Source organism: Tasmannia lanceolata, unplaced genomic scaffold (genome assembly GCF_043159265.1).
Source record: "Tasmannia lanceolata isolate RefF3 unplaced genomic scaffold, GAP_Taslan_0.1 ptg000011l, whole genome shotgun sequence".
Classification (NCBI taxonomy): domain Eukaryota; kingdom Viridiplantae; phylum Streptophyta; class Magnoliopsida; order Canellales; family Winteraceae; genus Tasmannia; species Tasmannia lanceolata.
In genome coordinates, this window is record NW_027518688.1 from 13,052,030 (window position 1) to 13,062,576 (window position 10,547).

The window sequence follows — 10,547 nt, forward strand, 5'->3', positions numbered from 1 at the left end:
GGTCCATGATTCTTATCATGTTCACCTAAATCAGGTGTGGACATATAAGATTTTACAAATTAGTCTATGTGAATTGGTTAGTAGTTCATGGTAAAGTTCTCTACAATTGGTACACATGATTCAAGCTAGCATTCTAGGTAAAGTAGAGTGGAAGTGTTAGGGTTTTTTCTTCAAAACTTTCAATTCATGTCTTTCCAAAAATAGCAAGGATACTAATTTTTAGGGATTTTTATCAAAACCTTCTCCGCTTCTGTTGTGGTTACGGCTGTTTGGACAATTTTGGCGTGCTCTCTCTCTCTCTCTCTCTCTCTCTCTCTCTCTCTCTCTCTCTCTCTCTCTCATATCTCACATGCACTAGTATTTTTATGGCCATCCAATACACATCTTAGACACTGTTTCACACTCATCTTATTAGGTTAGTCTTATATTACTAAGTGTCCATTTTCTGGCACATTTTGGTTTCCAATCTAACATGCTCATCTCTTTTAATTAACTATTTTCAGGCCATTTAAATCATATCTTTCCAGCATCTTAATTTTGCTGTCTAAATTGACACGCGAGTTCTTTTTATCAACAATTCCGAGTAAATGTTTTTTTTGAATAGAAAAAATCTTTGCCCCCGTGGAGCAAATTCCTTGCTCCGTTCCTTTGACGAGGCATGCATATTTTCCATATGCAAAGTATACTGGGAAATGATACTATGCATATGTCGAAAACACTCTGTGAGACATGCTATAGGAATATGATTGGTCCCCACATAAGTCATGCCATTAATATAATGTTATGCAATCCGTGTGATCTTACTGTTAAAGATGCTTCCGGTGAACAGCGTCTGTAGAACAATGAAGAGATCGTCCAATCTAACCAAGTTTGGATCTTCAATCAAAGGAATCATAGGCTTGTCGTTGGTAAATTAGAACCATCAAGAGAAGAATTATATATAACTCTTGTCTCTTAATGTGTGTTGCTCTCATTATACAATTACTCTTATTTATACTAATGGGAATTAGGGTTAGGTGTCCCTATGCGCCACCGATTTCTAATTATGGACCCTTCAAAGTGATTAACCTTTTTTTTTTTTTTTTGAAATGGCATATTTTATAAAAGAAACAGAAGGGACACCCGAAAAGGAATACCCAAAGATACAGAACAAAAAATAAAAAATAAAAACTAATTACAAAATGACTAGGGCATCAAATAGGAAATTGATCAGACCAATTCATCGAGATGCATACCACCCCCCTTCTAGCCAAAGCCTCTGCCTTCTCGTTAGCAGACCTTCTAACATGAACTAACTCAATATCAGATTCCACCAATATATCTTCCATTTCGTCAAAAAGATCCAAAAACCTCCAAGGTGGAGCCACCCCACCCCTCAGCCACCGGATAACATTAAACAAATCCCCTTCAACAATTACAGTCTTCAGACGGTCCCTACTCACCTTTTTTATGCCATTGAAAGCCGCTTGGACTTCCGCCTCCGTAGCGTCAGTCACACCTAAAGGGCCCCAAAAAGACCAAAGAACCTTGCCAGCATCATCACGACATAAACCTCCCACCCTGGCTGGACCAGGATTCCCAAAGCAAGCACCATCGAAGTTTATTTTTAACACTCCTTGAGGCGGTGGTTCCCATCTCTGCACAACTTTATTAGCCCACTCACTACTCAAGCACACCACCCCCCATCCTTCCCAAAGATCAAATGCTAAGACAAACCGGAAAGATGGATGGCATCTCGTCCAATTAATAACCAAAGCAATTATCCGCATATAAAGATAATGAGGAGCCTTGGGCATTCCCTCAAACACCCGCGCATTTCTCTCCTTCCATACCACCCACCAAGTGACAAGCAAGCATACTTCCCACAAAATTTTCCCTTTCTTCTTCCAAGGCACGAAGCTCCATTGTTGCAACAACAATTCAATAGATCTAGGGAAAATCCAGCTGATCCCAAATCTCATAAATATGCGATCCCATATAGACCGGGTGAACGAACAATGCATAAATAGATGATCCGCAGATTCCCCATCCGCAAGACATAGGGAGCAATGATCAACAAGCCACATACCACGGTTTCTCAGAAAGTTAATGGTTTGAATCCTGTCGCGATATGCGGCCCAACCAAAGATATTAACCCGCAGCGGACAATGAAATTTCCACACCTTTGCTGAAAAAGAGGGAGTCGGGCAGGGCATCAGACTCGTATAGAAAGATCTGACAGAAAAAACCCCAGAAGAATCTGTAGTCCATATTCTCTTATCCATCCCCTTTCTTTTAATGTAGTCATTATCCAAAAGCCTCCTAAGTCTAGCCGCAGAATCTAACTCCCAAGCAAAGAACCTTCTTCTATAAGCCGGGCACCATTCCCAAACACCATCCCTACTAACCATATACTCACTCACCATAGCTTCTTTATTCACCACAACCCGAAAAATTTTCGGAAACAACAACCTGAGCGGGCTATCACCACACCATAAATCACTCCAAAACTTAACTCTATCCCCTCCATAAACCCTAAATCTAATATTCAGGTTGAATAGGGGGGACATTTTTAAAATATCTCTCCACACCGTTAGCCCCTTTGACTTAAAATTATCGAAAGACTCCCACCCTCCGGGTTGACAACCATACTTACTACAAATGACCCTGACCCACAAATGAGATCTTTCTTCGCCAAATCTCCATAACCACTTTCCAAGCAAAGCGTGGTTAAACTCCCTAAATCTTCTAATACCCAAACCACCCACCTTGATGGGCACACAAACATCCTTCCAACTCACCAGAGAGATTCCTTTTTTGTCCTCATTACCTTAAAAGAGATTAACCTTAATTGCTTTAACCTGTATTTAGAAAATCACTTAAGCTAATTACTCTAATGTGTCAATGTGTGTCACCATTTTTTGGAGGGTTTCTAAGAGTAATAAGCATGTATCACTATACTACAATGAGTTTGCCATAATTAGCAAAACTTCATTTTAAAAGATATTATAAAAAATTTGTGTGTTTGCCGTTTAATGCTCCTTTTAAAAATTTACCATGAAAAAACTCTGTTGTTTTTTAGTAAAATGTTTAAAATACATTTTGAACATATTAAACACATTTTCGTCCAACTTTCCGACTTTAACCCGCTATATTTTGTAAATGACAAAATTTTAAACACATATTCAATGCATTTTTTGAATTTCCACCAATTTGGCAGTTTTTTTACGAGGTTTTTATCAATAACGTATTAAACTTGAACTTTTTCCCCTCCCCTCTTTTGCCGTGTCGTATTTTGCTGACTGGACGTGGCACCCAATATGGTGTAAAAGTACAAAATGGATCCCCAATAAATTTGCAGCTTTTTTTTCATTTTGAGAAAGAAAGATTTTTGGTGTATTGCCTTATTAGAAATCTATTTTAATTTTTGGGCGATGATATTCTCACCCCACTGCAGTACGCATGCGCCCCCTTTTTAACGTGATTTGACGTCAAAAGGCGTTAAAGCTACCCACTGTTCACGTCAAATCACGTTATAAGGGGGGGCGCATGCGTACTGAAGGGAGGGGGTGAAAATATCATCTCCCTAATTTTTTTATTGACAAGAAAAAAAAAAAACTCTAATATCTTTAAAATAAGAGGGAGTCTAGACTCACTGGTGCCCTTGCAAAAGGGCAGCAAAGGGCACCCCATTGGTCAAATCCCATTAAGATGGCACAGAAAATTATGATTATAAATGCCTTTAGTGGGATTTGACCAATAGGGGTGCCCTTTGCTCCCTTTTTCACAAGGGCACCTGTGAATCTAGCACTCCTCTTAAAATAAACATCTTTTAGGCTTGTGCCAAAATCTGCTTCAAGAATTAATGAACGATCGAACTCCAATTCGCGCCTGTCCTGCACTCAAAGAACACTCGTTAGGGGTCCCAGAGTGGGACTCCGGGAAACTGCTCCGTCGCTCAAGTTTGAAATCAGCACGCAAGCAGGAGAACCAAGCAATAGGAGAAGTAGAATAACAATGCTTGTGAATTAGAGAGGATGCGTACCTCTGAGCGTGGGGGTCTATTTATAGGAGAGGAGTCTTTGGTAGCTTAGGAAGCTTGCCATTATTGGAGACTTTCCCATAGGCCGATCTTCCTAAGAAGTCAGTTTCCTTGTTTATTTAGGAAGGTTGCCATGCTGCGATAGGTTTCCTCCCCATTGCACTTTCCCAGTTGTTGGAGATTCTAACCTTGGAGAGTTGGCGAGATGGCTAACTTGCCATTGTTTCATAACAACAAGTATAGTTCCTTAAATAGGTTTGAAGCCACATGTCAAGATCTTAATGAATGGATGATTTTACCCTTAACATATTGCCACCCACTTCCTCGACTCTTTTATGGGTCGAGGAAGTACTTTTAGGAGTTGACGGTTAGTCTTTTTTCCTTGATACTGATCTTCAAGCAAGCTCGATCGCTACACCAAAGTTCTGATCGTACCTCATTGAGACTGGGCAAGGCCCAACCTTTACCGAAGTTCCCGGGCAGTCTTCTGTTAACTAAACTTCCAAACTGTTGTGACCGTATTGCCCGAACTTATAGTTCGGCCTTTAGTGATGGAAAGTCCGGCTAGAACTTGGACCTTTGGCGGGAAATTGAAGCGTCACCAAGTTTGGGAGATAGAAAGCCAAGTCTTTCAGGAAACAAAACGGCTCTTTTAATGATGGGTGTTACAGCTGTGACGCTGTCATGGTGGGCGCTAATCCTGTTATCCTCTCGCTGATGGCCATGTGTAGGAAGGTCCCCCGTGCGAACTTTCATCTTGTATATAATGGGTTTTTCCCTCTTCTTTTTGCATTTCTAATTTTGGAGAACTCTGATGAACCTTGTCCCCTCTAGCAATTTCTCTCTTCTCCCACTAGCAAGTTCTTTCTTCCATTTTCGGAGGTTTTCATCTCTCTTTCTTCACCTTCGGGAGCCTCTGTTTTCCTTCGGCGATCACACAATGTCCAGAAACTTTTTGGGATTCTATCTTCCTCTCCAAAACTTCATTCCAGTAAGCCCATTTCCTTTCCTTTTTCTTCCATCCTCTTTTCTTTTGTTTTGATCTAAATTGGAGGATGTCAGAAGCCACAGATTCAAAAAATGTTGGAGTGTGGAAGTACGATGGTAGGATAGGGAGTGGAATGTAGTGAGAAGGTGAGTTGATCGTGTCTGTCTCTCTTTGGGTTGGTAGGAGGCTTGTCCGAGGAGTAGTAAGAAGGAGCAAAATTCCTAGGGTGGTTCGGCAAGTCGTGGATGTTAAGCCTAGTTCAGAGTCCTAAAAGGATTCTTATCATGCTCCGATTGGGAATTCTTGGAAGGGCAAACACGAGGTGAATCCACACCTATGCCAAGGTCGGCCTATCTAGCGGGCGTGCTTTGTTCACCTAGAGAACTGGGGCGAATGATCTATGGAGGATCAGGGGGGACATATTACGTCTCCGCCACAATTGAATTGCCCCATTGTAGGATGGTGTAGTGTACAACTCAGATTCCTCAATCTGAGGAAGTTGGTTTCCTCCTGTTGGAGGGACTCGAGTAAAGCCGGAACCTTGATTAGTTTGGCTCCTGCTGGTCATATTGCTTGGCAGGGGATGGCTCTTCATCTAATTGTTTTTGAAGGTCCCCACAGTGGGCGCCAAGCTACTGATGCCACAATCTGCTTCAAGAGTTGATGAACGGTAGAACTCCAATATGCGCCTGTCTTGCACTCAAAGAACATGCGTTAGAGGTCCTGAAGTGTGGACTCCAGGAAACCACTCCGATGCTCAAGTCAGAATTCAGCACACAAGCTGCAAAACCAAGCAATAGGAGACCACTCCGATGCACATTCACAATGGCAAGAGCAAGACATTTCAAGAATGGGTTGTTCTCAAAGATGCTACATAAGCCCTGTTAGGACTAATCCGTACAAATCCATTTACGGATCTATATGCTTCGATTGGAACTGGAAGTTCCATAACAGGCGGCTGGTATACCACCTTGCTATCAATTGATGGAGAGGGAGGAGAAAGCTTCTATTTCATGTAGCAACCCAATGAATGAATGAATGGCTTCCTACTCCCAGTTAGCGTCCTTTGCCTCCTGCATTGAAGTAAGGTCAATAGTCAAGCCTTATAGCTCCTCGTTCGTTAATAACGATGCTGTGAACTAGAGAAGATGCTTACCTTTGAGCGTGGGGGTCTATTTATGGGAGAGGAGTCCTTGGCAGCTTAGGAAGCTTGCCATTATTGGAGACTTTCCTATTGGCCGATTATTCTAAGAAGTCGGTTTCCATGTTTACCTTGGAGATCTTCCTAGTTTCCTCATGGGACTCGGTTGCTTATTTGAATTTCAATATTTTAGGAAATTTGCCTTGCTATGATAGGTTTTATTGGCGGATTATTCTAAGAAGTCGGTTTCCATGTTTACCTTGGAGATCTTCCTAGTTTCCTCATGGGACTCGGTTGCTTATTTGAATTTCGATATTTTAGGAAGTTTGCCTTGCTATGATAGGTTTCCTCCCCATTGCACTTTCCTAGTTGGATTTTTAATCCTTAGAGAGCCAGCGAGATGGCTAACTTGCCATTGTTTCATAACGTCAAGTATAGTTCCTTAAATAATTTTGAAGCCACGTGTCAAGATCTTAACATGGACGATTTTTACCCTTACAGGTAGTTTTATGTATTTATTTATTTTTTAAATTGTTCAGTTTTGGCCTATTTATTTTGAATTTTGAGTCCAAAATATTTTTTTTTAATTTGTTCAGTTTAGGCTGGTTTGTTTTGAAATTTTGAGAACTGATTTTTGAGTCCAAAACTGATTTTATATTGGACTCAAAATTGAAATTGGTGGGCAGTCTTGCACTGCATGTGTAGCGCAAAAAGTACAATGGCCCACATGAATAGGCGTTCTAAACCTTTTTTTGTCTGTCGGCCATTATGTTCGTTTTGGATTTTGAGAATTGATTTTGTGTCAAAAATGATTATTGGACTCATTTAACTATTTAAGTCCAATTTTGAGTTCAATGGCCAATTTTAGACTCTTAATTAAACACACTTTTGATTGCAATAATATGTTAATTTTGTATTCAAAATCATTTCTCAAATTCCAAAAAGAATCCAGAATAAAAGATGACAAATCAGATTGTTATAACTTAACCACAAAAGTGCGAAAAGTGAGCGAAGTTGCATGAAACAGAGCCTTGGTTGATGAGAGCTTTTCTGCAAGAACTGAGGGGAGCGCAATTACTACTTTGATCCTAAAACCAAATCTCATTACAGCTCCTTCTATTGGAAATTCCCTCAAGACAAAGAACTGATATTTACACTCCACTTCTTTTGGTAGATCACCCCTCTCTTAATTTAAGCTCCTTCGTTAGCTCTACAACTCTAAAATGTAACAAGCAGATGGAAAAATTTTATAGGATAGTTTAAAGGCAGCTGATATCCGCACAACTATATTTTAATTTTGGCACTACACCCCTCTCTTAATTTTTGGCAACTCTGTGTTTCTCCTTCATCTTGACATTTTAGGCTCTAGGAAGAGGCGACGGTGCCAGCCAGACTACATTTTTATTTGTACTTGTGTTGTTTAAGGTGTCTAATTAATAAACCTAAATTACCCCTCATATATATAAGGGAGATGATATTTTCACCCCCCCCCTGCAGTAGGCATGAGCGGCGCATGCATACTGCAGGGGGTGAAAATATAATCGCCCTATACCTAAGTATTATATGTAGGGAACTTTTGTAAATTTTGATCTCCTTTAAATACAAGTCAACCCCTTCTGATATGTAAATTTGGGATCCTATTGAACTCTCCAAAATTTGTCACTGGCCCAACCAATTAGAGTCGGATATTTAATCCATTGGAACGGCCGGTGAAGATTGAGCAAAAGAACGAGGGGTATTTTTTATAGTTGATCAGAACTAGGGGTGTAACTCAAGTTGGGTTGGATCGGGTTAAGGCCAACCCGAGCCTCGGGTTGAGGATGGTCAACCCTAACCCAACCCGCTTCTAAATTTCACAACCCTAACCCAACCCACCTAACCCGAAATCGGGTCAGGTTGAGACGGGTTGGGTTCGGGTTCCCTAGGGCAAAACACAAAATTACAAGAAGAAAACATAACAAGAAGAAAATGGAAAATAATAAATGCACCCCTTTTCATCACTTGGGACACCCAGCTGCATTGTACGTGGCAATCATGTCACTTCATTCCTTCAGATGTGACATACATCAGCACCTTTTCAGTCATAGATACATTGTAGCTCGGTGTCCCTAGTAATGAAAAGGGGTGCAATTATCATTTCCCAAGAAAATTATGATAAAATTAGAGGACGGAGGTCGGGTTGCCATGGCCTCAATTGTAACTCAATCCGAAATTAAATCGGGTTGGCTTTTCCCAACCCTAATCCAATCCAACCCGACCTAACCCGAGGAAATGTCAACCCAACCTGAGACAAAATCGGGTCAAACCCATCGGGTTCCAGTTGAGCCCTACCGAAGTTGCACCCCTAAGCGAAAGCCAATAGCATTGAGGTAACCAAATAGCTTCTACTTGAAACTAATATTTGCACTACCAAGTTTTAATAATTGCACTAACTTACCGTTTCTTTTCTCTTCCAAGAGGCTTCCAACAGCTTTTTGGAATTGTAATAGTCCGTGACAGCTTTTTAAATAAGAAAAGACAAGACGAGTTAGTGCAATTACCAAAACATAGTAGTGCCAACATCAGCACGACCAACCGCCTTTTATTTTTCTTACACCCCCTCTAGTTTCTGACACATCCACTTCCACCCCTATAGTTTAAAACGTGACAAATACACCCCTGTAGTTTCAATTTGTTTAAGGTTTGCCCCCTCAGCTGAAGGTTCGTCCATAGATTGAAGGGTTAGGATGATCCGATGGAGCTGATTTTTTGGGCACACCCTATCTATGTCAGGACCCATCAAATGAACGCTTTGGATCATCCAAATAATGTAGGCCCATACCTGAATCCAAACACTACCAAAAAATCATCCAAATAATGTGGGCCCACATTGTTTGGATGATCCAAAGAGTTCATTTGATGGGTCCTGACATAGATAGGGTGTGCCCAAAAAATCAGCTCCATCAGATCATCCTAACCTTTCAATCTATGGACGAACCTTCAGCTGAGGGGGCCTACCTTAAACAAATTGAAACTTCAGGGTGTATTTGTCACGTTTTAATATATAGGGGTGGAAGTGGATGTGTATTTGTCACGTTTTAATATATAGGGGTGGAAGTGGATGTGTCAGAAACTAGAGGGGGTGTAAATGTAATTATCCCAAAGAAAAAAGAAGCGAAAAGAAAATAAACAAGAAACAGAGTCTTCTCATCTTGTCTTCCATGACCAAAGCCAAATCACCAAAAAATCCATTCTCGAAGAGTGCCTTCCACCTCTCCTCACCATTTTTCTTGCTCTGTGTTAACTCTGATTTCCTGCTCTGAGATGGGACGGTTGGTAGAGATTCACCATACAAATCCTAGTACTTGCATGAAGAGACGAAAGATCTTGTAAATCAAGCTCTAAAGTATTTCTACTATTGAGCCATTCCCACTTGGAAGGGATAAAGGAGAAAATGATGGGGGCTACATATCAACCAAATTGGAAGGTCGGGGATGAAGATAATGGCCGTCAAAATCCTAGGGTCGGGGTCGAGATGGGTCTTGCTATTGCTCTCCCTGGAGAGAAGGCTGAATTGGAAGCACTCCCCCCTCCTGTTGCAACTGCCATTCTTTATCACTATCTGCATTGTGTAAGTATCTTACTTTTTGATTATTTTCTTCCATGCGCTAATAAGCTGTTCTGACTTTTAGATGTTCTAAGTAATAGGTCCAAAGTCTTACAAGAAGAGTGGTAAGCCAAATGTTCGAGTTTGGAGGGGAGGTTAACATTTTACAAGAGCAAGTTCAAAACCTGGAAAGCTCAATAGCCGAACTCCAGGATGCGGCAAGTTTGCATAAAGTCACAGTAGATTCTTTTGAATCATTACTGAAGGCTGAACAGGATAAACGAGAGGATGCTGAGAGGGAGCTAGCTATTCTTCGAGCCTCTATGAGTGAAAAAATCGAAGCTGGGAAAAAGGCAATGGACCAATTTGTTGATGCTGAAGAGTTTAGTCTTACAGTTGATGTGAACTATGTGCCTTTTGAGTTTTGAGATTCACTGAATGTAGAAAGAAGGTGTTGGATATTGACCTAGACTTCGACATTACCAGGCTTCTTCACAAGTCGGAGAAGAAAGTGGCTGAACCAGGGAATGAGACTGCTACCGAAGAAGCTAAAGGAGGAGGCGATGTAGCTGAGATGGGAAAAAGAAGGCGATGTTGAGGATGACGAGGGAGATGAAGCTAGGGATGAAGCTGGAAAGGACGGTACGGAAGTTTTCCAAGCCGATAATTGATAGGTGGTACTCTATAATTCCTTCCTTTTTAATTCGATCTTAAACAATGGGTGGTAATTGTGTTTGAATCCCTTCAGAGGGATAGCTCTGATTTGATGGTTTTTATTATGGTGGGGCCGATGCATGCAAACCGAAAAACT